Here is a 23,411-nt window from a genome sequence, read left to right on the forward strand (position 1 = left end):
CACAACCACCAATTCCTGAACCCTCTTTATCTTCCTGAACTACCTCCATTTTTCCAGATGATTCACCCCGAATACCTTGCTTTCGCCCAGAAGACATCCTGATTATGCACAATTAACTGACAAAAACTATTGAAGAACCACTTAGCAATCAAAACGCTCTTCCTAATTAACAAATAATTAAGTAAACTTTAAGTGATCTACATCAGATAACCTACAGTAAGATACTGGCTATCACCACCTAACATAGTAAAGATCAGAAGCTTTCCAAAAGATGGACCTAGCTGTTTGTGCGGTGGTTTATGTGCCTGGTTGATCCAGACAGCTACACCATACATGCAGCCACAACAGAAGGATATCTGTTGACAGACAGACAAACTTGCGGTTCTTGAAGATGTGCAGCGCCTTTTCAGTAGGGATCGGGAACAGCAGTCTTAATGACTGACTGATTTGGTCAACCGAAATGGCCTTGCTGTACTGGTCCTGCGAAGGGCTAAAGGCAACGGGGAACTAAATCTGGAACTTTCTCTGACGGCAAGCAGGTCTACTGTATGGTTAAATGATGATGGCATCCTCTTGAAGAAAATATTCTAGAGGTAAAATAGTCCCCAATTAAGGTTTCTGGGCGGGGGTACACAGGAGGATGTCGTTGTGAGGAGAAACAAACCTAGTGTTTTATAGAGTGGAAAATTAGATTTCTTAATCGGGGAGATAGGGTAGAAGATTTAAAAAGGGAGATGCAAATGCTGAATTAGATATAGTGATAATTTGTGAAATTCGGTGCCAAGAGAAATAGGACTTCTTGACAAATGCATACAGGGTTATAAATATAAAGTTAAATAGAGGTATTGTGGGAGTAGATTTAATAGTCAATCAGAATGTAGGAATGCATGTGAGTTACAATGAACGCCATAGTGAATGCTTTATCATAGCCAAGATAGACTTGAAGCGCACCCCTACAGCAGTAGTATAAGCTTATGTGCAAATTATCTCCAGAGATCATGAAGAGATTAAGTAAATGTATGTTGAGTAAAAGAAATTATTTAGACAATTAGGGGAAAGGAAAATTTAATTGTGATGGAGGATAGTAGGAAAACACAGAGAAGGCAAAATATTAGTTGAATATAGACTGAGGGAAAGGATTAAAAGAGGATTCCACCAAGTAGAATTTTGCCCAGACCACAATTTAATCATCACTAACACTTGGTTTAAGAATAATGAAAAATGTCGTACATACTGAAGAGATCTGGAGACACCATCATGTTTCTGATTATGTAATTTTTAAACCACATTTTAAATTGTAAGATATTTCCAATAGGAGATGTGGACTTTGATCATAATTTATTGGTTATGAACTGTTGACTGAAACTGAATGAATAGCATAAAGGTAGGAAATTGAGGAGATGGAAAACAGATAAGTTGAAAGAAACAGGGGTTGCTGAGAGATTTAGAGGGAGCATTAAGCACGTTTCAGAGGGAGTATTAGGCAATAGTTGCCTATAACAAAGGAAAGGAATACTGTAGAAGACGAATGGGTGAAGGTAGCAGAAATAGGTAAAAAGAGAAGACGTAGTAGAAATCATAAGATAAGAAAGGAGATATTGAATTTAATTGAGGAAAGGAGAAAATGTAAAAATGCAGCAAATGAAGCAGAGTGAAAGGGTATAAAGAAATCTAAAAATGAGATTGACAGGAAGTGTAAAATGACTAAACAGAAATGGTGACAAATATAACGATTTAGAAGCATATTTCACTAGGGCTAAGGTAGACACTTCCTACAGGAAAATTGAAAATATAGGAAGAAAATAGAAGCAGCTACACTCATGCTCATAAACTAAGGATAATGCTGTTACATGGTGAAACAAAGCTCTGGTGGGCAGTTTGAGGGTGTAAATCACCTCGGGGTATGACCTTGCGGTGTATTTGACCTGCGGTCGTCGTACGGTGGCGCTGGCAGCAGTCCACATACGCAGAGGTGTGTTGGTGCATGTCCGAGTACGGTTCAGTGAGTAAGTGTGCCGACGTTTTCAGACATGCTAATGGTGACTGTGTGTTGAAAATGGCTCAAAGAAGACATATGGACGACGTTATGAGGGGTAGAATACTAAGGCGATTGGAGGCTGGTCAAACACAGCAGGTCATAGCACAGGCCCTCCGTGTGCCAGAAAGTGTGATCTCAGATTATGGCAACGATTCTGCAGAAAGGAAACGTGTCCAAGCGCTACAGAACGGGAAATGTACAGCGTGCAACACCGCAGAAGACCGATATCTCACCATCAGCGCCCGCAGACGGCCACGGAGTATTGCAGGTAGCCCTGTTCGAGACCTTACCGCAGTTACTGGAACAGTTGTCTCCAGACACACAGTCTACAGACGGCTGAACAGACATGGTTTATTCGGCTGGAGACCTGCAAGGTGCATTCCACTGACCCCTGGTCACAGGAGAGCCCGTAAAGCCTGGTGTCAAGAACACAGTACATGGTCATTGGAACAGTGGTCCCAGGTTATGTTCACGGACGAATCCAGGTATAGTCTGAACAGTAATTCTCGCCGGGTTTTAATCTTGCGTGAACCAGGAACCAGATACCAACCCCTTAATGTCCTTGGAAGGGACCTTTATGGAGGTCGTGGTTTGATGGTATGAGGTGGGGTTACGATTGGTGCACGTACACTCCTGCATGTCTTTGACAGGCGAACAGTAACAGGTCAGGTGTATCGCGACGTCATTTTGCACCAGTGTGTCCGCCTTTTCAGGGGTGCAGCGGGTCCCACCTTCCTCCTGATGGATTATAACTCACGGTCCCACCGAGCTGCCATCATGGAGGATCTAACAACCCTACCACAACAAAAGGTCAAAATTTAATAATGATTGTGGTGTAGCTCACGCTGCTAAATACTGCATTTTCAGGCAACAACAAAGTTATTATGTGGAAGGTGTAATTAGAGCACAGTTAATAAAGTCATTTCATGTAATAATGAATAAACTAGACACCCATCTTTTCGTGTTTCCCACGCTGGTCTCGTTGTAAAATCATGGTTCAAGCGTCGAAAATCTAGGTGGTGATGATTCCCAGCTCGGGTGCAAAGAGGTCTAGGTTTTATTCTGCTATATTCAGAAGTTTTATAGATGTGTTTCACAAACCTTTCTTGAGGATTACACTTTTGCAGGACAATGGTGATGTAAAAAAGTAATCACCACTCGAATTTAAGTTTTACTTCTTTTTTATTGCTTTGGTTCCAGTATCACGTAACACACAAAACATCACTTCACATTAAAAAAAACATACTTGAAAACACCTTCCTCACTATTAAAGTTCACATTTTATAAACTGACTACAATATGCGTCTTTCCAATATTACGTCCAAGACTTGACTTTTTCAAGGTCCGACTCTCTAACTAAATATCTTGCGCGCCCAAAAATCAAGAGTTACAAGTACGTCAAAGATCATAGTGACAAAAGAAAGAATATACATAAGAATAATATCATTGCAACATAAACATATTGATGTATCAAAGTACCTCTACATTAATGAAATCGAATCTGAATGTCGTCTCAGAAACATGTTAACTACTTTACAGAAACACAGTAGAATATTGCTGGTATCGAGAGGTTGAGTTGAGGTGCCGTAATGGTTACGCAATTAAGTATCTCTACAAGGAGTACGTGGAAACAGATCAGGCGAATGGAATGGCCTGCCTGTTCTTCAGACCTACAGCTCATAGACCACGTGTGGGGATGCTCTCGGTTGAAGTATCGCTGCATGTCTTCAAACCCCCAGGACACTTTAGGAGCTCCGACAGGCACTGGTGCAAGAATGGGAGGCTATACCCCAGCAGCTGCTCGACCACCTGATCCAGAGTATGCTAACCCGTTGTACAGCCTGTGTACGTGTGCATGGTGATCATACCCCTTATTGGTGTCGGAGTACATGCTCAGGAAACAGTGGCGTTTTGTAGCACATGTGTTTCGGGACGGTTTTCTGAACTTATCACCAATACCGTGGACTTAGTGTCGTGTGTGTTCCCTGTGTGCTTATGCTATTAGCGCTATTATGGTAGTGCCACATTGTGTGGCACCACATTCTGCAATTATCCTTAATTTATGAGCATGAGTGTATATGAACATCAAGAGCTCGGACGAGAAAACAGTCTCAAGCAAACAATGGAATGCTGAGAGGTGAAAGGAGTATTAGAAGGTCTATGCAAGGTAGATCATCTTGCAGACAATATTACAGAAATGGAAGAGGACGCATATAAAGATGAGATGGGAAATGTGATAATTACGAGAAGAATTTGACAGTGCACTGGACAACCTAAATGAATCAAGCCCCCAGGAGTAGAAGACATTCCGTCAGAACTTCTGATAGCCTTCAGAGAGGTTCTTCATCTGGTGTGCAGGATGTATGAGATAGGTGAAACATTGTCAAACACAAAGAAGAATTTAATAATTCCAATTCTAAAGAAATTAGTTGCTGACAGGTGTGAAAATAACCGAACTATGCACTTTAATAAATCATGGTTGCAAAATAATAACATGCATTTTTTGCAGAAGGATGATAATATTGGTATAAGCTGATCTCGGAGAAGATCAGTTTTGATTTTGGAGAAATTTAGGAATACATGAGGCAACAATGACCCTACGACATATCTTATAAAGTTGATTCAGAAAAGCAAACCTACTTTTATAGCATTAGCAGGCTTAGAGAAAGCTTTTGCCGATGTTGACTTGTTACTCTATTTGACATTCTGGGGGTAGCTGGGGTAAAATACTGGGAGCGAAAGTCGATTTCCAACTAATGCAGATACAAGAGAGCAGTTGTAAGAGTCGAAGGGTATAAAAGGGTAGCAGTTGTTCAGAAGGGAATGATACAGGGTTGTAGCCTATCGCCAACATTATATAATCTGTGTATTGAGCAAGTAGTAAAGGAAACTAAACAAAAATTCGGAGTAGGAATTAAAGTTCAGAGAGAAGGAATAAGAACCGATTTCGTTGTAATTCCGTCAAAGACATCAAAGGACTAGAAAGAACAGTTGAATGGTATGGACTGTCTCTTGAAAGGAGGATATAAGATGAACACCAATAAAAGCAGAATGAATGGAAAGTAGTGGAGTTAAATCAGGTGATGCTGAGGTTGTTAGTTTAGGAAGTGAGACAATTGCAATAGCAAATGAGTTTTGTTATTTGGGCAGGAAAATAGCTGATTAAAGAACAGTATTAAATGTGGACTGTTAATAGCAAGAAAAGCATTTCTGAAAAACAGACATTTGTTAACATCGAAAATAAATCTGTCAGGAAGTCCTTTCTGAAGGTATCTGTGTAGAAGGTAGCGCTCTGTGTAAGGACGAGAAACAGTTTAGACAAGAAGAGAGTAGAAGCTTCTGAAATGTGGTGTTACAGAAGAATACTGAAGATCAGATGGGTAGACCGCATAACTAATAAGGAAGTAATGAAAAGAAGTGAGAAGAGAAGAAATTTTTGGCATAATTTGAGTAAAAGAAGAGATCAGTTGACAGGATATATTCTGAGACATCAAGTTTTCACCAATGCTCTACTGGAGGGAAGTGAAGGGAATGAAAATCGTAGAGAGTGACCAAGAGATGAATACAGTACTCTGATTCAGAAGGTTTTAGGTTTCAATAGTTATTTGAAGTGAAGGGGCTTGCAAAGGTAGAGTAACGTGGAGAGCTGCATCAGCTGAAGACCACAACAAAGATAACATCCAAAACCAAACACTAACGTCAACATTCATTATATCACACAAAATATTTGAGAAGGCGTGTATCACAAATTAAAAAGTTTATAAAACTCTAATTTTCAATAAATTGCGCGTCTGAATTGCTACCACAGTCACTGTTCAGCGCCGGCCGCTGTGGCCGGTCGGTTCTAGGTGCTTCAGCCCGAAACCGCGCTGCTGCAACGGTCGCAGGTTCGAATCCTGCCTCGGACATGGATGTGTGTGATGTCCTTAGGTTAGTAAGGTTTAAATAGTTCTAAGTTCTAGGCGACTGATGACCCCAGATGTTAAGTCCCATAGTGCTCAGAGCCATTTGAACCATCACTGTTTAGTTTTGTAAACGTGCACACTTAAGCATTCAATACTACAAAGCAGAAATCTAAAAAAAAAGAATTACAGTACTGTTTCTCACACCCTGCTAACGCAAAAGCGAATTTAAAATCATTTATCTGAAGAAGACTCTAGGAACAATGGTAACTGTAGCGCCAGCAGATCGTCTGCTGTCACCATTCACACAAGCACAAGGCGCGATTTTTGGCGTCCGTGCGGATGCTGGACCGCACCGCGTGTTTGGAGTATCTGCGTCACACCGTGGGTCAGGGTCCTTGGCGCGCCAACGTATTGTTGGCTGCCGTGGTGCTCGTAGTCCGCTAGTCGGCTACTCGGTGGAGCTGTGCAACTCATTCGTTCGCAGGTCCGCTGATACTAGAGCCCGCTGCTGTGTTAGATTGGAGTTTCACCAATAGCTCTCGAGGTCGGTGCTTCATGTTCCCAGTATTATCACTTCGCATGGTGTGGTGTAGTTCATCTGCGATATCCACATTCCTTGAACAGGTCTAGCAGCGTGTAAAATTACTTTGCCACTTCCTACTCTTTGTCTCGTTGTTACGGTCTGCGACCGTGACGTCATTTAATAACAGCGTCGTTTTCGGAACTCGCGTACACATTACAGCTTATGGGCCTACATAGATCTATCGATTTTAGTCACTCAAATTGCCCTGTGTAGTATAAAATGACTAGAAAACACTTCCCTGACAAGTTCTTTACGAATATTTGACCTGTTTAGTTGCAACAATCTCCACACATGTCTTTCTTTAGTACCTGAACGTCACTATTTTATACATGGAATTTCGTGTTCGCGCGTTCTGACAATGCACATTGACACTATTTATATCATTTTATATTTTGAAAACAGTTTCTACTCAAGATATACGAGATACTATTTCGCAGTGCAGTCCATACTGAATTGTTACTTCCCTTGGTTTTTGGGTTTCAAAATTATGTTGTACCACATTGTCCACAGTTTAAGATTCGTTATGATTCCATCCAGAAAACAGGTCCTAGGCACAGTAGCCGAGATGAAACATTACTGTCCCTCACTCAACAACAAGATGAAACCGCCCCGATTAAACTTCAGTATTGTTTGCGGTCGAGTACGTAACAGCTTGACCTCTATCTTAATGATCATGATTTAATGCAGGCCTGTTCAGGTGGCTGCTAGACAGCCATAAGCGTTGAAGCTCGCTCGCCGCCCCAGCAGTGAGCGAACGTGGTAAAATGTGGCTGTAGGACGTCATTTCGTAGCTCAGGGGAAGGGCAAACTGAGGGCTGTCTTCAGAGCAATGACAGCATGTTAAGATCTTCATAATGTTACACCCAAGCCTATATACTTCATGTCGTAGTAAGTAAAGTGTACAGTAGTTCTTTTAAAATCCACGAAAATCAGAAATGTGGCAGGTTAGACATTTCAAAACAAAGTCCGAGGAACCAGTATAATTTTGTAACAACAGTGCAGAATGCCTAGATATACGTAGAACTTACAGACTAGCAGTGTGAAAAGCAGTTGAGTGTTTCACGTGTGAATAAAACAATAACTAAATAAATGTTAATGTCAACTTAAACGTCGAAGTAAACGACGACATTCATAACAATCCCCCTACCATTATTCGCCGCGAGTCTGTAGGCTGCTCACTGCTGAGGTCTGAGCGCGAACCAGCTCGCGTGAGAAAATGTATGGACGAGTCGAACTGCACTTGTATTGTAGTAAAACTAGAGCAGTTTTGGCACAGTACACTAATGATGTAATAACTGGTGGAACTACCGATAGTACTGGAAGGGCAAGAGCCATAAATGAGTTTGTGAGACACAAACTGGGAACTGACGAATTCTCTTTGTTTTTTTGTTTAATTGTTTTACACATAAATAAAACTGCACAGCGTTCAGTGTTAGTCCGTTGCGTATTTGACGTCATCTGAAAACACAACTTGCATTTTATAAGTAAGAAAAATTAGTTCATCACGTAAATTATGCGCTTTTACATAACCAAAGCAATTACTTTTGGTGCAGTTTACATGCACAAACTAAAAAAAAGTGTAATTATTGTTATTATTTTGTACGCAATGGGCCTTTCTGCATCATTATGACAGGCAAGTGTCTCCTGTTATTACTGATAAGTGCGAAAGTAGTTTATGAATAAAAAAATAGTTTTTATATAAAATCGACAAAATATTGAGCGGAAGTTTGATACGTTTCTGCTTTCTCATTTTTTGGAGTAAACTGCGTTTTCTACATCTATATCTACGAGATTACTCTGTTATTTACAATGAAGTGCCTGATAGAGGGTTCAATAAATCACCTTCAAGCTGTCTGTCTACCGTTCCACTCTCAAACGGCACTTAAATTTTTCTGTGGGAGGCATAATTTCTCTTATTTTATCGTGCTGATCATTTCTCCCTATGTAGGTGGGTTCCAAACGAATGTTTCCGCAATGGGAGGAGAAAACTGGTGATTCAAATTTCATGAGAAGATCCCGTCGCAACGAAAAACCAATTTCTCTTAATGATTCCCACTGCAATTCACGTATCATGTCTGTGGCACTATCTCCCCTACTTCGCGATAATACAAAATGAGATGCCCTTCTTTGTACTTTTTTGATGTCATCAGTCAGTCCCATCTGATGCGAATAGCACAGCAATACTCGAGAATAGGGCAGGGAAGCATGGTTTAAACAGTCTCTTTAGTAGATATGTTGCACCTTCTAAGTGTTCTGCCAATGAATCGCAGCCTTTGGTTACTCTACCCTCAACATTATCTATGTGATCGTTCCAATTTAGGGCATTTGTAATGTAACCCCTATGTATTTAGTTGAATTTACAGCCTTCAGATTTGTGTGACTTGTCGTGTAATCGAAATTTAGAGAATTTCTTTTAGTACCCATGTGAATAATTTCACACTTTTCTTTATTCAAGGGTCAACTGCCACATTCTTATCTAAGTGATTTTGCAATTCGTTTTGGTCATCTGATCACTTTACAAGACGGTAAATGACAGCATCATCTCCAAACAATCTAAGACGGCTACTGAGAATGTCTCCTATGTCGTTAATATATATCATTAACATAACACTTCCTTGGGGACGCCAGATATTATTTCTGTTTTACTCGATGACTTTCCGTCTATTTCTACGAATTGCGCCCTTTTTGACAGGAAATCACGAACCCAGTCGCTCAACCGAGGGGATATTCCATAGGCACGCAGTTTGGTTACAAGACGCTTCTGTGGAACGGGGTCGATGCCTTCTGCAAATATAAAAATATGGAATGAATTTGACATCCCTTGTCGGTATCACTCATTATTTCATGAGTATGAAGAGCTAGTTGTATTTCGCTAGAACGATATTTTCTGAATCTGTGCTGAGTACGTGTCCATAAATCTTTTTCTTAGAGGTACTTCATAATGTTCGAACACAGTATATGTTCCAAAACGCTACTGCAAATCGACGTTAGTAATATGGGCCTGTAACTTAACGGATTACTCCTATTTCACTTTTTGGGTATTGGTGTGACATGAGCAATTTTCCAGTCTTTAGGTACGGATCGTTCTGTGAGGTAGTGGTTGTATATAATTGTTAAATATGGAACTATTGTATCAGCATACTCTGAGAGGAGCCCGACATGTATCCAATCTGGACCGGAAGCCTTGATTTTATTAAGTTCAAAAAATGTCTCTGAGCACTATGGGACTTAACATCTGAGGTCATCAGTCCCCTAGAGCTTAGAACTACTTAAACCTAACTAACCTAAGGACGTCACACACATCCATGCCCGAGGCAGGATTCGAACCTGCGACCGTAGCAGTCGCGCGTTTCCGGACTGCGCGCCTAGAACCGCGAGACCACCGCGGGCGGCTTTTATTAAGTGATTTAAGCTGCTTCGCGACACCGAGGATATTTATTTCTACGTTTATCTTGGCAGTTCTTCTTGATTGGAATTCAGGAATATTTACTTCGTTTCGTTTGATGAAGGAGTTTCGGAATAGTTTAAGAACTCTGCTTTAGTGGCACTGTGATCAGTAACTTCACCGTTGTTATCTTGCAGTGAAGGTATTCAATGCGTCTTGCCACTGGTATACTTTATCTACGACCAGATTCTCCTTGGGATTTCTACCAGACTCCGAAAAAGAGTTTCGTTGTGGAAGTTATTGAAAACATCTCGCATTGAAATACGCACTGTATTTCGAACTTCTGCAAAACTTTGCCCATCTTCGGGATTTTGCGTTCTTTTAAATTTGGCATGCTTTTCTCGCTACTTCTGCAACAGCGATCTGACCCGTTTTGTGTACCTTGGGGAATCAGTACCATCACTTATTAATTCATGTGTTATATATCTCTCAATTGCAGTCGAGACTATCTCTCTGAAATTATTCCACAACTTTTCTACACTTACATGATCAGATCGGAAGGAGTGCAGACTGTCTCTTAAAAAGGCGATAAGAGCATTTTTATCAGCTGTTTCAAATAGATATACTTTGCGTTTCCTTTTTTATGGTTGTAGGAGTTACGGTATTCAGCCTGGCAGCTACTGCCTTGTGGTCGCTAATCCCTGTATTCACCACGATACTATGTGTCCAGGATTATTTGTTGCTAAGAGGTCAAGTATGCATTCGCAACCATTTACACTTCGAGTGAGCTCATGAATTAGCTGTTCAAAATAATTTTCTCAGAACTACTTTTTACCAATTGTTCCGCGGTTTATTTCGTGGTGTCTCGAAGGCGATGCTTCCTAAAGTTCCCGTACTTCTTACCTGAAATGCGGGCTATAATCGAAATACAGTTTGTACTGATAACAGAATAACAACTGTGATAGAACGATTGTCGCAGTATTGATGTAAACCTTTCTGCAACGATTCATCTATTTGGGCAGTGATCGAGAGTCTGCCTGATAAGAGGGAGCGGACTGTACGCCCTTCACAGTGGGCGTGCAGGTGCAGACATGGCATGGCCGATGGACAGAGACTGATGGCTGTGCGGAGATCGCATCGGTGGAAGGGGACTGAAATTCAGCTTCATTCGATAAAGAGATGTATACTACGGCTCTAGAATCGAAAAAGGGACGGTCTTGCAAAATTCCAAGCTTAGGGTCCTGAGAACACGTAACATGCAATTATTATACTTAGTAGATTGCACCCATGTTTTAAATTTTTGGTTTGCATTTCAGTCTCAGTAGCTGATATCACTTTCCTTATTTAATGCTGCATTCAATATTTCCAGGTTCAAGGCCTACCTTACACATCAATACCTCTTTGAAAACATATTGAGTGTAAAATTTAACGAAAGTGAGCAATATTTCCATCTTTTTTATTTTTTTGTGTTGCCTTGAAGTCGGTAGTACATATTACATAGTGCGTTGATAGTGCTAAGAGTGTGCTGAAACGTATTTTCATGTTGTGGGACCTACTTGCACATCAGAACATCTTTGAAAAGTATGTTGTTAATAAAATGCAGCAAAAATTAACGAATTTTGTTCTTTTTTAATTTTTTCGGGTGTTATGGAAAATACCTTGCTTTTGCTTAAACAAGGTGCACCACGAACTCTCAACTCTGTATAATTTTACTCTGTTATTAGTTAGCCGCTTAGTGACCAGAAACTATGACAGCGGCCATAAACGAGACAAGTGTAAGATCTCACCATCGTAATTCAGAAATGTTGCTATTGTAAGACACATTAATTCGTGCTGAGCGTAATTACCAATCCTCATCACAGTCGGCCCCAGCAGACTCGCTGCCACTAATTTATCCCTAATGTTTCAGGTAATATTCGTCAGACTTTCAACACTGTATTTCATTCTGTATTGTACGGATGAAAGCTTCATACATTCATTGCGATTCCTTTCAGAAACGCTAAACAGCTAGCTAATTATGCTGTTATATCTACGGAAAAGTCTCTCTACCTACGACGCCGTGAAAGCGGAATTTTTCCCTGTTACTTCTGAAGTATGATAAACATATTTTGTTGAATATTGCGATGATTTATGTGTCCACACTCTTTATGACTCCAAATGTATTCGACAGATTCAGACCGAGGTTTTTAATACACAATCTTAGCCAGCAGTCACTTTACTTCTGAAATAAGATGATATACAGGGTGTTCCAGGAGGATTAGTCAATATAATATTCAGGACAGGAACAATCACCTCTCCCCCTCCCCCCTGGCCAAAAACAGTCTGGTAAACATGGGATCTAAAATGCATACATTTAGAGCTGTGAAAGCATTTCCATTTTTCATAGTGCGAGACACATTTCTTTTACTGCCAGGTTTTTGCTTTCCGTACTTTAAGGAGTGGTAGTATGGACTAAATCAAGAAAAAAATTGCCTTGAAAACATGAAGTCTAAAATGCATACCTTATTAGTTATCAGCACTTACGCAGTTGCCAGAATGAGATTTTCACTCTGCAGCGGAGTGTGCGCTGATATGAAACTTCCTGGTAGATTAAAACTGTATGCCAGAGTGAGACTCGAACTCGGGACCATTGCCTTTCGCGGGCACGTACTCTACCACCGGAGCTACCCAAACACGACTCAGGCCCCGTCCACATAGCTTCTGTAAAGTTTGGAAGGTAGGAGATGAGATTCTGGCAGAAGTAAAGCTGTGAGGACGGGGCGTGAGTCATGCTTCGGTAGCTCAGTTGGTACAGCACATGCCCGCGAAAGGCAAAGATCCCGAGTTCGAGTCTCGGTCCAGCACACAGTTTTAGCGTGTCACCAAGTTTCACTTACTCAGTAGAAGTATGAGTTGGACACTAGCGAAGATGAACAAGAGCCTGTAATTGTTAAGGTACACATTTTATAGCTCATATTTAAGACTTATTGCTTAGAGTGATCGTTATTGTCGAATCCCTGAATACTGATAATTACTTCTGGAACTATTTGTGTATGGGGTTACCATTTCCATAATCCGGTAGTTAAGCATCCTGAAGATAACCCCTCCAAATACAGTCAAAACGTCGCTTTTATTTTTATTGTTTTAATTTTGGCCTAATGGTCAGAAATGTTTTATTGAAATTGGCGCTTGCAGTGGAAGCCTACCAATTTATATTAATATTTCGTTATTTAACAGCCTTCCTGCTGTTGTGAGTTTGATGACCAGCAGACATATGAGAGGCGCCATTAATTGCACAGAGCCCTCTTCTTATTTCGAGATTCCACGTTCCACTGCAAGCCAAGAAAATTTTCTTTTTCTAATGTCTGTCTCTTGTAATGACCGTGGGGAATAAATTAAATTCTGATGTGATCATAAAGGAGGATGCGAGAAATGGGGAGTAGTTCATGTATTATGCAGGGTGTTACAAAAAGGAACGACCAAACTTTCAGGAAACATTCCTCACACACAAATAAAGAAAAGATGTTATGTGGACATGTGTCCGGAAACGCTTAATTTCCATGTTAGAGCTCATTTTAGTTTCGTCAGTATGTACTGTACTTCCTCGATTCACCACCAGTTGGCCCAATTGAAGGAAGGTAATGTTGACTTCGGTGCTTGTGTTGACATGCGACTCATTGCTCTACAGTACTAGCATCAAACACATCAGTACGTAGCATCAACAGGCTAGTGTTCATCACGAACGTGGTTTTGCAGTCAGTGCAATGTTTACAAATGCGGAGTTGGAAGATGACCATTTGATGTATTAATTAGCACGGGGAAATAGCCATGGCGCGGTATGTTTACAGCGAGACAGGTTTCCAGAACGAAGGTGTCCCGACAGGAAGACGTTCGAAGCAATTGATCGGCGTTTTAGGGAGCACGGAACATTCCAGCCTATGACTCGCGACTGGGGAAGACCTAGAACGACGAGGACACCTGCAATGGACGAGGCAATGCTTCGTGCAGTTGACGATAACCCTACTGTCAGCGTTAGAGAAGTTGCTGCTGTACAAGGTAACGTTGACCACGTCACTGTATGGGGAGTACTATGGGAGAACCAGTTGTTTCCGTACCATGTACAGCGTGTGCAGGCACTATCAGCAGCTGATTGGCCTCCACGGGCACACTTCGGGGAATGGTTCATCCAACAATGTGTCAATCCTCATTTCAGTGCAGTTTACGGATGAGGCTTCATTCCAACGTGATCAAATTGTAAATTTTCACAATCAGCGTGTGTGGGCTGACGAGAATCTGCACGCAATTGTGCAATCACGTCATCGACACAGATTATCTGTGAACGTTTGGTCAGGCATTGTTGGTGCTGTCTTGATTGGGCTCCATGTTCTTCCACGTACTCTCAATGGAGCACGTTATCATGATTTCATACGGGATACTCTACGTGTGCTGCTAGAACATGTGCCTTTACAAGTACGACACAACATGTGGTTCATGCACGATGGAGCTCCTGCACATTTCAGTCGAAGTGTTCGTACGCTTCTCAACAACAGATTCGGTGAACGATGGACTGGTAGAGGCGGACCAATTCCATGGCCTCCACCCTCTCCTGACCTCAACCCTCTTGACTTTCATTTATGGGGGCATTTGAAAGCTCTTGTCTACGCAACCCCGGTACCAAATGTAGAGACCCTTCGTGCTCGTATTGTGGACGGCTTTGATGCAATACGCCATTCTCCAGGGCTGCATCAGCGCATCAGGGGATCCATACGGCGGAGGGTGGATGCATGTATCCTCGGTAACGGAGGACATTTTGAACATTCCTGTAGCAAAGTGTTTGAAGTCACGCTGGTACGTTCTGTTGCTGTGTGTTTCCATTCCATGATTAATGTGATTTGAAGAGAAGTAATAAAATGAGCTCTAACATGGAAAGTATGCGTTTCCGGACACATGTCCACATAACATATTTTCTTTCCTTGTGTGTGAGGAATGTTTCCTGAAAGTTTGGCCGTACCTTTTTGTAACACCCTGTATTTACATCTCTCATACACCATATGGTGATATGAGCAAAACCAAAGAAAATAAAGAAAAAGATGAAGTCATTCAATACTAAGAGAAATCCCCTGAATTTCTATTACGCGATACCGTAAATTCGGACGGACACATAGATAATGTTGTGGGTAGAGTCAACCAAAGACTGCGATTCATTGGAAGAAAACTTAGAAGGTGCAACAGGTCTACTAAAGTGACTGCTTACACTACGCTTGTCCACTCTATTCTGGAGTATTGCTGTGTGGTGTGGGATCCGCAGCAGATGGGACTGACGGATGACATCGAAAAAGTACAAAGAAGGGCAGCTCGTTTTGTATCATCACGAAGAAGCGGAGATAGTGCCACAGACATGATATTTGAACTGGAGTGGCAATCACTAAAACAAGGGCGTTTTTCATTGTGGATCTTCTCATGAAATTTCAATCACCAGTTTTCTCCTCCGATTGCGAGAAAATTGCTTTGGCACCCACTTGCATAGGGTGATGATGATGGAGCCCCCCTGCGAATGACTGCTGTACTGCGCCGTCTGGGCTGCGTCTGCACTTCCTAAACATTTGCCCAGCTAATGTAAACACCTCTCGCAACCGGAAGAACAAGAGTTAGGAACTCTTCTGGTCGCTTATTCCATGCCGTTTGCCCTAAACTTAATCAAAAAGTGTTCAAATGTGTGTGAATTCCTAAGGGGCCAAACTGCTGAGGTCATCGATCCCTAGACTTACACACTACTTAAATTAACCTATGCTAAGGACAACACACACATCCATGCCGGAGGGAAGACTCGAATCTCCTGCGGGAGAGGCCGCGCAATCAGTGACATGGAGCCTCTAACCTCATGGCCATCCGCGAGGCTTAAACTTACTGCCGGTATGGTTCCTTTGAAAGGGCACGGCCGATTTCGTTTCCCATCCTTCCTGAATACCAGCTTACGCTCCGTCTCTAATGACCTCGTTGTCGATGGGACGTTAAACACTAATCTCCTCCTCCTAAACTTACGTGCAGTGTGCAAACATTAGGGATGACGGCCATCAATGAACCCACCGGTTTCCGGTTATGTCAGTTTTTTTAAAGCCATTCTAACGGAATATTAAAACCACTCAAACTAATTGGACCCTCAAAAAATCGATTTAATTTTGTGTAGTTATTTTGAGCCGCAAGGAGGTAAACTTCCTTGCCAAGATCGCTAATAATAACCTTTATTCTCGATGACAGCCGAGCGGGGTGGCCAAGCAGTTCTAGGAGCTACAGTCCGGAACCACGCGACTGCTCCGGTCGCAGATTCGAATCCTGTCTCGTGCATGGGAGTGTGTGATGTCCTTAGGTTAGTTAGGTTTAAGTAGTTCTAAGATCTAGGGGACTGTGACCTAAGATGTTAAGTCCCATAGTTCTCAGAGCCATTTGAACCCATTTTTCTCTGTGACAGGTTTCAGTAAACAATGTTACCATCTTTGGATTTGGAAAGTATCCAGTGTAACTAGAGGAAGAGGCAACATTTATAATAGGGGTAGTAATATGACGTGCTATAGCTTCTCGCCTTGTAATTGCTGTACTCTGGTGAGTTCCTTAAAAACTACGTTCACCAACTGTAGACGGTTCACATCGCAGTTGTCAGCCATTGTGAGTGAGTGAAACTGTTTTATCGTACCCACTAGGAGGAATGATAGTTACAGGTATATGGTTTTCAGTTTCAGTCCTATCATAATGAAGAAGTTGTTAATATATTTTATAAGCAGGCTCTTAGGTAATACATTAAACTGTAAAGGGATGTGTTTGTTGCCTATTTAAATTTAATTTTCTATTTTACTTTATTTTCTGTATTTCAAAATGATTTGTTACTAAAATAGAATACTACTATTCCATATTTGTATCCTAATATTCATATTTGTACAGTACTTTTACAAACTGGTTTATTTATAGGTATCTCTTCAGAAATGAGCCGGCCGGAGTGACCGAGCGGTTCTAGGGGCTTCAGTCTAGAACAGCGTGACCGCTGCGGTCGCAGGTACGAATCCTGCCTCAGGCATGGATGTTTGTGATGTCCATTAGGTTAAGTAGGTTTAAGTGGTTCTAAGTTCTAGGGGACAGATGACCTCAGATGTTAAGTCCCATAGCGCTCAGAGCCGTTTGAACTATCAGAAATGACTTCACGAACTCGAAGGAGTGGGACGAGTTTCCTGTGCAAACAGCAATTTCAAACGTTAAGAAAAGTACGATGGACTTTCTGAAGGCGTCAAAAACTCTCCAAGCTCCCAGGGCTACTCCACTTTTTTTTTTGTTTTAATGTCATCAGTCTACTGACTGGTTTGATGCGGCCCGCCACGAATTCCTTTCCTGTGCTAACCTCTTCATCTCAGAGTAGCACTTGCAACCTGCGTCCTCAATTATTTGTTTAACGTATTCCAATCTCTGTCTTCCTCTACAGTTTTTGCCCTCTACAGCTCCCTCTAGTACCATGGAAGTCATTCCCTCGTGTCTTAGCAGATGTCCTATAATCCTGTCCCTTCTCCTCATCAGTGTTTTCCACATATTCCTTTCCTCTCCGATTCTGCGTAGAACCTCCTCATTCCTTACCTTATCAGTCCACCTAATTTTCAACATTCGTCTATAGCACCACATCTCAAATGCTTCGATTCTCTTCTGTTCCGATTTTCCCACAGTTCATGTTTCACTACCATACAAAGCTGTACTCCAGACGTACATCCTCAGAAATTTCTTCGTCAAATTAAGGCCGGTATTTGATATTAGTAGACTTCTCTTGGCCAGAAATGCCTTTTTTGCCATAGCGAGTCTGCTTTTGATGTCTTTCTTGCTCCGTCCGTCATTGGTTATTTTACTGCCTAGGTAGCAGAATTCCTTAACTTCATTGACTTCGTGACCATCAATCCTGATGTTTAGTTTTTCGATGTTCTCATTTCTACTACTTCTCATTACCTTCGTCTTTCTCCGATTTACTCTCAAACCATACTGTGTACTCATCAGACTGTTCATTCCGTTCAGCATATCATTTAATTCTTCTTACCTTTCACTCAGGATAGCAATGTCATCAGCGAATCGTATCATTGATATCCTTTCACCTTGTATTTTAATTCCACTCCTGAACCTTTCTTTTATTTCCATCATTGCTTCCTCGATGTACAGATTGAAGAGTAGGGGCGAAAGTCTACAGCCTTGTCTTACACCCTTCTTAATACGAGCACTTCGTTCTAGATCGTCCACTCTTATTATTCCCTCTTGGTTGTTGTACATATTGTATATGACCCGTCTCTCCCTATAGCTTACCCCTATTTTATTCAGAATCTTGAACAGCTTGCACCATTTTATATTGTCGAACGCTTTTTCCAAGTCGACAAATCCTATGAACGTGTCTTAATTTTTCTTTAGTCTTGCTTCCATTATTAGCCGTAACGTCAGAATTGCCTCTCTCGTGCCTTTACTTTTCCTAAAGCCAAACTGATCGTCACCTAGCGCATTCTCAATTTTCTTTTCCATTGTTCTGTATATTATTCTTGTAAGCAGCTTCGATGCATTAGCTGTTAAGCTGACTGTGCGATAATTCTCGCACTTGTCAGCTCTTGCCGTCTTCGGAATTGTGTGGATGACGCTTTTCCGAAAGTCAGATGGTATGTCGCCAGATTCATATATTCTACACAACAATGTGAATAGACGTTTTGTTGCCTCTTCCCCTAATGCTTTTAGAAATTCTGATGGAATGTTATCTATCCCTTCTGCCTTATTTGACCGTAAGTCCTCCAAAGCTCTTTTAAATTCCGATTCTAATACTGGATCCCCTATCTCTTCTAAATTGACTCCTGTTTCTTCTTCTATCACATCAGACAACTCTTCACCCTCATAGAGGCTTTCAAAGTATTCTTTCCACCTATCTGCTCTCTCCCCTGCATTTAACAGTGGAATTCCCGTTCCACTCTTAATGTTACCACCGTTGCTTTTAATGTCACCAAAGGTTGTTTTGACTTTCCTGTATGCTGAGTCTGTCCTTCCGACAATCATATCTTTTTCGATGTCTTCACATTTTTCCTGCAGCCATTTCGTCTTAGCTTCCCTGCACTTCCTATTTATTTCATTCCTCAGCGACTTGTATTTCTGTATTCCTGATTTTCCCGGAACATGTTTGTACTTCCTGCTTTCATCAATCAACTGAAGTATTTCTTCTGTTACCCATGGTTTCTTCGCAGCTACCTTCTTTGTACCTATGTTTTCCTTCCCAACTTCTGTGATGGCCCTTTTTAGAGACGTCCATTCCTCTTCATCTGCCTACTGCGCTATTCCTTATTGCTGTATCTAAAGCGCTAGAGAACTTCAAACTTATCTCGTCATTCCTTAGAACTTCCGTATCCCACTTCTTACCGTATTGATTCTTCCTGTTTAATGTCTTGAACTTCAGCCTACTCTTCATCACTACTATATTGTGATCTGAGTCTATATCTGCTGCCGGGTATGCCTTACAATCCAGTATCTGATTTCGGAATCTCTGTTTGACCATGATGTAATCTAATTGAAATCTTCCTATATCTCCCGGCCTTTTCCAAGTATACCTCCGCCTCTTGTGATTCTTGAACAGGGTATTCGCTATTACTAGCTGAAACTTGTTACAGAACTCAATTAGTCTTTCTCCTCTTTCATTCCTTGTCCCAAGCCCATATTCTCCTGTAACGTTTTCTTCTACTCCTTCCCCTAGAACTGCATTCCAGTCGCCCATGACTATTAGATTTTCGTCCCACTTTACATACTGCATTACTCTTTCTATATCCTCATACACTTTCTCTATCTGTTCATCTTCAGCTTGCGACGTCGGCATGTATACCTGAACTATCGTTGTCGTTGTTGGTCTGCTGTCGATTCTGATTAGAACAACCCGGTCACTGAACTGTTCATAGTAACATACCCTCTGCCCTAACTTCCTATTCATAACGAATCCTACACCTGTTATACCATTTTCTGCTGCTTTTGATATTACCCGATACTCATCTGACCAGAAATCCTTGTTTTCCTTCCACTTCACTTCACTGAACCCTACTATATCTAGATTGAGCCTTTGCATTTCCCTTTTCAGATTTTCTAGTTTCCCTACAACGTTCAAGCTTCTGACATTCCACGCCCCGACTCGTAGAACATTATCCTTTCGTTGATTATTCAATCTTTTTCTCATGGTAACCTCTCCCTTGGCAGTCCCCTCCCGGAGATCCGAATGGGGGACTATTCCGGAATCTTTTGCCAATGGAGAGATCATCATGACACTTCTTCAACTACAGGGCACATGTCCTGTGGTTACACGTTACGTGTCCTTTTTAATGCAGTGGTTTCCATTGCCTTCTCCATCCTCGTGTCGTTGATCATTGCTGATTCTTCCGCCTTTAGGGGCAATTTCCCACCCCTAGGACAAGAGAGTGCCCTGAACCTCTATCCGCTCCTCCGCCCTCTTTGACAAGGCCGTTGGCAGAATGAGGCTGACTTCTTATGCTGGAAGTCTTCGGCCGCCAATGCTGATTATTTATCAAAAATTTAGGCAGTGGCGGTGATCGAACCCGGGAAGAAGACGTTTTAATTATGAATCAAAGACGCTACCCACTTAGGCTAGTAAAATCGGATTTGCCGGCTGATTTAGCCACTAAGATTAAACTGGGCGAAAAACTATTCTATCTACGAGCATGAGCAACAGTTGTCTGAATGACAACGAAAAGTAATTTTTTTAGACTTACCCGAAAGGATGGGATTTCAGTTTACCAAAGCCAGTAACACCCAGAAATATTTATTGGGTGAACGGACTGGGGAGGGTGGTTACGACTTTTCTACAAGCGCCACAAAAAGGATATTTCGACTCGAAAACGCACAATATCCTCATTTAATAGGTCTCTAGGTTTCACACGAGAAAATGTAGCAATATTTTTTTCTCTGCTTTCACATGAGATGGAGGGAAACAGCTTTCCTTCTATAACCGCTATTTTAATTGAGAACAATATTGTGAGGCCAAATCTCGTAAAGGGAGTGATCGATAATATAGATAATAATAACATTGAAAAAATTTTAATTAAAATTATCGATGTATAATCTCTCATGAGAATAATGCCCGCAGCAAAGTAGAGCTTCAGGGAAATCAAAGAGGGTTTTAACGCGGCTACTGTTGTTTCTAAATTCTACTATATAAACCATGCGCCGGTATTGTTGGTTCTCTTGCCCCTTTTTCTGCTCTATGAATAAGTATACGTAGCTGCGGCGAGCGATATAGCTTGCATTTCCGTGTGATATGCTACGTAATGGATCAGGGCACTTTTGTTAAATTCGAAGAAAATTGACTATATTTAATTTACACGTGACAGACTTTTGCCGTAAGATCACGGACTAAGACTATTTGAGGAATCGTGTGCGCGAGAAAAAGTAGCGCTTAGTGTTAAATTCTGTTACATACCAAATGACCGATAACAGGATCTGTGGATTATACAAAGGGACGTTAAATTGAATTACAGAACGAAATTCGACACTTAACTTTGTGAAAATAAAAGCGTACGAAGTTTGAGTGACAGTTTCGAAGTATACTAATGAACGATAGCCCTTTTTATAATATCTTTGACTTGCGAACTAAAAATATCACTGACATTTTAGTTGCCGAATTGTTGAGAGTAATTGTAGGATTAACCCTCCCTTTCTCTATATGCAAAACGCAATCATTGATAAACATTTAATTACTATTAAATGTTGTTGATAGAATAGCAAGTGTATTAGTCCACGATAATTACGGGGAAGCTGCAAACTGTATCTGTGGATTATGAAATATTACGAAGGGTAAACTGTAACTTAAAACCTATTTAACATTTCATTTCCAATTGGCCGAAATAATAATAATAATCATCATCATCATCATTTAAGACTGATTATGCCTTTCAGCGTTCAGTCGGGAGGATAGCCCCCTAATAAAATTCCTCCACGATCCCCTATTCAGTGCTAACATTGGCGCCTCTTCTGATGTTAAGCCTATTACCTCAAAATCATTCTTAACCGAATCCAGGTACCATCTCCTGGGTCTGCCGCGAATCATCCTACCCTCTATTGCTGAACCCATGAGTCTCTTGGGTAACTTTGCTTCTCCCATGCGTGTACCATGACTCCACCATCTAAGCCTGTTCGTCCTGACTGCTACATCTATAGAGTTCATTCCCAGTTTTTCTTTGATTTCCTCGTTGTGGACACCCTCCTGCCATTGTTCCCATCACCTAGTACTTGTAATCATCCTAGCTACTTTCATATCCGTAACCTCAACCTTGTTGATAAGGTAACCTGAATCCACCCAGTATTCGCTCCCATACAACAAACTTGGTCGAAAGATTGAACGGTGCACAGATAACTTAGTCTTGGTACTGACTTCCTTCATGCAGAAGAGAGTAAATCGTAGCTGAGCGGTCACTGCATTAGCTTTGCTACACCTCGCTTCCAGTTCTTTCACTATGTTGCCATCCTGTGAAAATATGCATCCAAAGTACTTGAATCCGTCCACCTGGTGTAAGTTTTCTCCTCCTATTTGGCACTCAATCCGTTTATATTTCTTTCCCACTGACATTACTTTCGTTTTGGAGATTATAATGTTCATACCATAGTTCTTACATTTCTGATCTAGCTCTGAAATATTACTTTACAAACTTTCAATCGAATCTGCCATCACAACTAAGTCATCCGCATATGCAAGACTGCTTATTTTGTGTTCACATATCTTAATCTCACCCAGCCAGTCTATTGTTTTCAACATATGATCCATAAATAATATGAACAACAGTGGAGACCGGTTGCAGCCTTGTCTTACCCCTGAAACTACTCTGAACCATAAACTCAATTTACCGCCAACTCTAACTGCTGCCTGACTATCCATGTAAAGACCTTTAATTGCTTGCAAAAGTTTGCCTCCTATTCCATAATCTCGTACAACAGACAATAACTTCCTCCTAGGAACCCGGTCATATGCCTTTTCTAGAAGTATAAAGCATAGATACAGTTCCCTGTTCCACTCATAACACTTCTCCATTATTTGCCGTAAGCTAAAGATCTAGTCCTGACAACCTCTAAGAGGCCTAAACCCACACTGATTTTCATCCAATTGGTTCTCAACTAATACTCGTACATTCCTTTCAACAATACCTGAGAAGATTCTACCCACAACGCTGATTAAAGAGATACCTCTGTAGTTGTTACAATCTTTTCTGTTTCCATGTTTAAAGATTGGTGTAATTACTGCTTTTGTCCAGTCTGATGGATCCTGTCCCGACTCCCAGGCCATTTCAATTATCCTGTGTAGCCATTTAAGACGTGACATTCCACTGTATTTGATGAGTTCCGACTTAGTTTCATCCAACCCAGCTGCCTTATTGCACTGCAATCTATTGACCATTTTCTCCACTTTCTCAAATGTGATCCTATTTCCATCATCATTCCTATCCCATTCTACCTAGAAATCTGAAACATTACTGATCG

Source organism: Schistocerca gregaria, chromosome 2 (genome assembly GCF_023897955.1).
Source record: "Schistocerca gregaria isolate iqSchGreg1 chromosome 2, iqSchGreg1.2, whole genome shotgun sequence".
Taxonomy (NCBI): Eukaryota; Metazoa; Arthropoda; class Insecta; order Orthoptera; family Acrididae; genus Schistocerca; species Schistocerca gregaria.